Consider the following 6,277-nt stretch of genomic DNA (forward strand, 5'->3'; position numbering starts at 1 on the left):
GGCAGGTTGTTCAGAAGACCATTGCTTGTTGCATTGCACGTGTGTTTGCTTTATCTTGGTTCTTCTTTGCATATCATGGATCTAATGACAACCAGATATGGCTCTAAGTCTGTGAGGAGCAGAACATGTGCCTAACTCAGGAAGAGCCTGTTCCAATTTGTCCATCCAGTTCAGTAACACATCCCCTGCCAAACTTGTCCAATGGTTCTTAGGGTGGGGAGAGGTACCAGAATGCTGGTATTTACATGGAACTCTTGAAATTAAGGTGCTGGTGTTGTTATCACTGCTATTACGGTTTTATATTTATTTAGTGCTTAGGATCTCTTTAGTAAAAGGTGAGTGAAGGAGTAAATGATTCAAGAGATGTCAACTACGTCCTTGCTATGGTGAAGTAAAGGCCACTGGGAGCCAGTGAGGGAAGGGACATGTAGTTGGAGAGGTTGAACAGTTACTCTGGAGTCTGGAGGCTGCAGGGATCTAAGAAGCAGGTGGGTCCACTGAGCCCTTCTGGAGGGATTGACAGCATGGCGGCCTGTAGCAGTTCTAGCAGGACCTCACCTCAGTGAAAGCTGCTATCAGAGTCCAAAAACCTATGTCTCAGTTTATGAAAGAAAAGTACCATTTTTATTTCCATTTTATACATTTAAAGTAATACTTGTAAAGCCATACACAGTGTCAGCCACAATGTCACCTGTCTGTCACTTTTTCACATTGTGTTGGCTTGTGTGTCACTATGGTGCTAGAGGCTATGGCATCCCTATTTCAAATACCAGCAGGATAACTCAGTGGTCAGGTTTCAGCAGAGCTTCTAGTCTAACTCTGTCAAGGAAGAAATGCCTGGAATTCTATTTCTGCAAATTAGCCAGCAAAAACCTTATGGATCGCATCAGAACATTGTCCACCATATTGCTGGAAGATGAGATCCTAGGTTGAAGGGCACTCAAAATTCAGCATGGGCACAACAAGCGACATGAGCACACCAATAGTCATGAAGACCGCGCAGGACTAAGCACCATTTTGTTCTGTTGTCGGTGGGGTCACCAACTCAATAGGAACTAACAACAACCTGATTAAGAGCAACGTTGATGCTCTTGATTAGAGCACACTCATGTTGTGATCACAAAGAAGTTCCGAAGTTGAAACAATTGGAGGTGGCCTGCTAGATAATGTGGCAGAAAGATACAGCTTTGATTTTCAGGAAAGTTAGGAATAACTAGTCCATCTGCTGGTGCAGTGCCTAAGGCATTTAACTGCTAACCAGAAGGTTGGCAGTTCAAACCCAACAGCTGCTCCACGGAAGGAAGATGGAACAATCTACTTCCATAAAGATTTACAGCCTTGGAAACCTAATGAGGGTTGCTATGACTCAGAATCGACTCGCTGTCAGTGAGTTTGGTTTGGAGTTTCTCTATGTCAGTTGTTAAAGAAAGATCTACAATAAACTCAAACCACGTGTGTTTTGAATATGCGATATAAAGGCTTAGGTTTGTTGAGTCTGAAATTCTCTTAACATGTCTGAGAGAGGCATTGGGGCATCAAGCAGTGAAGAGGAAAAGCAGAGTCCTCAAAGACTTAAATACACAAAAATATTAAAGAACTTGAAGTACTGAGTTAGAGCACAGAAAATAAAGTCAGGCTGTATCTCCATCATAAGAGGCAGTGCCCAAAGCCAAAGAGGTCATGCTTTCAGTCCTAGAGGATTTATTCTTAACATTATATATGATCAAAAAAATGAATGAATGCAATTCATCACCATAAAGGTGCTGCTGCAGACCCAACAGCAATGGGGAGTGGTGCTTTGTTGAGACTGTAGAAGCCTGTGGGAATACCTATGGCATTTCCTGGTGGCTTCAGCACTCTCTAGGTGTGATGAAAGTAGAAGACACTACTTCCAAGGGCATGTCTCTGAGAAAAGAACTCAGGTCCATGCAGACAGGAGACAGCTGGCTCAATGTTAGCTTCCAAGGTGACAGAATTTCCATTGAGGGATCTGAAGTATGACTGTGTTTCCAATGATTGTCATATTCTATCACTATCTTAATTGTTATTTTAAATTAAAAAAAAAAAAAGTTTATTGTGATTTTGGTGAAAGTGTACAGAGCAAATTCATTTTCCACACAGCAGTTCATACACATTTTGTTTTATGACATTGGCTGCAATTCCCCACAATGTAAACCTCTCTCTTCCCATTTCCTCCCTAGATTTCCCTTTTCCCTGTGTCCTTCTTTCCTATGCACTCCTGCACCCTGAGGTATCTCCCTGTGCAAATATTGACCTTCTGTTCTCCCATGATTGATTGTTCTAAGGAGTGTATCTACCTGACATAAAGTTCACCTTATATGCCTGTCTATTGTTTGACTGGAAGCCATAGGACTGAGTTCATTTCCAGACCTAAGAATAGCTAGAGGCCATAGTCTCAGGAGTTTCGTCAGGTTCTATCAGACCAGTAAATCTGGTCTTTGTTATGATTTTAAGTTTGTTCCACATTGTTCTCCCACTCCATCCAGGGTCTCCTTCTCTGATCCTTTTCTGAGTGGTTGACAGTGGTAGCTAGGCACCGTGTGTAATTCTTCTGGTCTCATAGTCATATAGGGTGAGGTTTGTGTGGTCCACTAGTCCCTTGGACTAGTTGTTTCCCTGCATCATTAGTTTTCTTCATTCTCCTTTGTTTGGACAAGGAGAGCCCCATTGTTGTATCTAGATGGATACTTGCAAGCTTTTAAGACCCCAGCAGTTACTCACCAAAGTAGGATGTATAACAATGTTTTTGTGTAGTATGTTATGCCAATTTAACTTGATGTCCCCTATGACCATGGTACTGAGCCCACAGGTCCAACTACTCTCTCCCTTAGAGTGGTTGGCTGTGGCTAAGAAGTTATCATAACTTTGCCCCTTGTTAGCTCTACTATATATATATATATATATATGGACAATCTTACAGCATATATAATGCTTTTGTCGAAATATCATCTGCAATCCATATATATGGCCAAGGGTACATTCCCTTTCACCTAGACATACCTGCCTATACATTCATCCTGTCTACCCATCTATTTATCTGCAGATCAATGTTTGTTATCACTTATAACACAGCCTTGTATATGTAAAAGTGTTTGACTCTGTTGTCAGAACCTCTTGTGCACCCCTCTGTGTCCTCCTTTTCCTTAGTGTTATTGTGTTGGCCACTTCTTTTGGTATATTGCTTTTCCTTTCACTCAAATCAATACTTGTTTCTACCTATCTAGCAGTGTTCCCTCCCTTCCCATTTAAATATCTTAATTGTTTAAACCCGATGTTCTGCTTTATAGGACTTTAGTTAGAAAATGTGCTAATGTATAATTTTGTTAAATATTTGTAAAAAATGTACATATACTTATCAACATCAATAATTTCTAATCATGAATTTCTTTTAATTTGTTATTTACATACTTATTAGGTCCCAAAGGGAGTTCTGGTGACATAGTGGTTAAGGTATTTGGCTATTAATCAAAAGGCTGGTGGTTTGAACCCAGCAGCTGCTCAGTGGAAGAAAGATGAGGCAGTCTGCATAAAGATTTCCAGCTTTGGAAACCCTAAGAGGCAGTTCTACTCTGTCCTCTAGGGTCATCATGCATCAAAATAGACTTGACAGCAGTGGGTTAGGTCCCAAAAACCTGAAGAAAAATGTGTTATTCTATGAGTTTGGAAGGAAGCAATGGGAATCTCTACGAAAAAGTCCATCAACTATAGCTTTTATAATCATTTTTAAGAGGGGAAGATAACATCACAGGTTTAAATTCAAGGTCTCTAATCCATCTGAAAGATTTATTATATTGGGGAAAATTCTGCTGGTTGCTGCATTTTAATAAAATTAATCTTTATAATTTGTATTTGGGCTCACATCTACAATCTCATATTTTGGATGCTGACAGACGATGAAAATTTTAGTGGACAGTAAATTATCTTTACTTTGATTTTTATCCTCATATAAGGGCCCATTACCTAGGAGAAATGTAATAAAGGAAGAGTTCATCTGCTAAAGAATCCACAAAGCCCAAACAATTAGAGGTAAAGAGTTAACCTAAACAAAAAAGAAATGAACTCTTTTCCCTTTGGAAATGCCTTTCTTTGTTAATGATCAATAATGCTTGGCTACTTCTTTCTCAAGAGTTTTTGTTGTTGTTCTTTATAATCTTTGTGCTATCAGAAGTGACTCTAACAAAAGTCTATCATCCAGAAGGATTGAGAAATGACATGTTAATGATAGTTTACACCTTCTTATGTAAACAAATAATACTCAATTATATATTAAAACATGGCAAAAGTGTTATGTAGCTTCTAACATAGGAATGCATTTTAATCCAAGCAAAAACCCATGTAATAAACTTGCTCTGTTAGCAAAACTATTTCAACAAATTTAATTTAAAAATATATTGCATATAAAGATGTTGACTTTTCTTTAATGACCTTGTGCATCAAAAACAAAGGTTACTGTCCACTGTGTAGTTGACTGCACAACCAAGCAATCAGCCCAAGTTATGGTCCAGGACAAGGAAAATATATCTTCTCTTAATATACATATAAGAAGCTCTGGTAGCATAGTGCCTAAAGCATTTTGACTGCTAACCAGAAGTCTGGTAGTTCAAACCCACCAGCCACTCCTCAGAAGGAAGACTGGGCAATCTACTTCTGCAGAGATATCACCTCAGAAACCCAAGGAGGGGTCACTAAGAGTTGGATCCAATTCAACAGCACATAAAAACAGCAATATATCCTGTACTTGCCCCCATGGAGGCAAATCTTTCCTCCAATTTCCCCTGGGCTTCTGACATAGTTTGGACCTGGGAACCAGCTGGAGAAGTATTTTATTTAGGCTGTTTAAACAAATCTGAGCATATCAATAATCATCAAGATAGCACAGGACTGGACAATGTTTCCTTCTGTTGTACCCATATTGCTATGAGTTGGAGCCAAGTCAACAGCAACAGTTGATTTCATGTTGAACCACAGTAATTACTGGGGAGCATTTTTAAGTCTCACGTGAGGTTCCATAAACTGTAAAATGATGCTCACAATGATGAGCTAGTTGAAAGCAGAACAAAAAAGCTCTGAAATATTAGCATGCCTCCCCTTCCCAAATTGGAATATTTTCAAATAGAAATACTTTCAAAGAGACATGTCCAATCGTATGAAAAGTGTTAAAAAAAAAAAAAAAAACAGAAAGCCCAGAAGACACAAGGCACCATCACCCTGCCTAGGAGCAGAAGCACAGCCACACAGGAGGAGGAATGACCAAAGACACAGTGTGCTGTACAACCACCTCAGGAGACTCAGCAGAAACCATCCTGGGTTCATGACAGCCACAGACCCTGGAGACAGTACTCCAGTTGAAGGTGAAATCATTTATACGTGAAATGCTTTAAGAAAGAAAGATAGTAATACAACAGACAGTCCTGCCAAAGGACCCACAAGCTATAGGGAACATCAACAGAAAGCACAGTTCTTCTAAGTAGAACTATTGTTGTTGTTAGCTGACATCAAGACACCCTGACTCATGGCTACTCCATGGACAATAGAGTGAAATGCTATCCTTGTGATGAGTTGAAGATCATTGTGATCCATAGGGTTTCATTGGCTGCTATTCAGAAGTCAAGTCTTTCTTCCTAATCCATCTTTATCTAGAAGCTCTGTTGAAACCTGTTCAGCATCATAGCAAATGCAATGACAAAGGGTGTGTTATGGTTACATAGTGCCACTCTGAAGGAGGAAGTCGAAGCTGCAATGAAGGAATTGTGAAGAACAGGGCTCCGGGAATTGACGGAATATCCACCGAGATATTTCAACAAATGAATGCCCCATTGGAGGCACTCACTCAGTTATACCAAGAGATTTGGAAGACAGCTGCCTGGCCAACTGAGTGGAAGAGATCCATATTAGTACCCATTCCAAAGAAAGGTGATCCCACAGAATGTGGAAATTATCGAACAATATCATTAATATCACACACAAGTAAGATATTACTGAAGATAATTCAAAAACGTTTGCAGCAGTACATTGACAAGGAACTTCCAGAGGTGCAAGCTGGATTCAGAAGAGGACATGAAACAAGGGATATCATAGTTGCTGTCAGATGGATCTTGGCTCAAGGCAAAGAATACCAGAAAGATGTTTACTTGTGTTTTATTGACTATGCAAATGCATTTGATTGTATGGATCATGACAAATTATGGACAACATTGAGAAGAATGGGAATTTCTGAACACTTGATTGTACTCATGAGGAACCTGTACCTTGACCA

This window comes from Orycteropus afer, unplaced genomic scaffold (assembly GCF_000298275.1).
Source record: "Orycteropus afer afer isolate SDZICR_OR568_19922 unplaced genomic scaffold, OryAfe1.0 scaffold00029, whole genome shotgun sequence".
Classification (NCBI taxonomy): Eukaryota; Metazoa; Chordata; class Mammalia; order Tubulidentata; family Orycteropodidae; genus Orycteropus; species Orycteropus afer.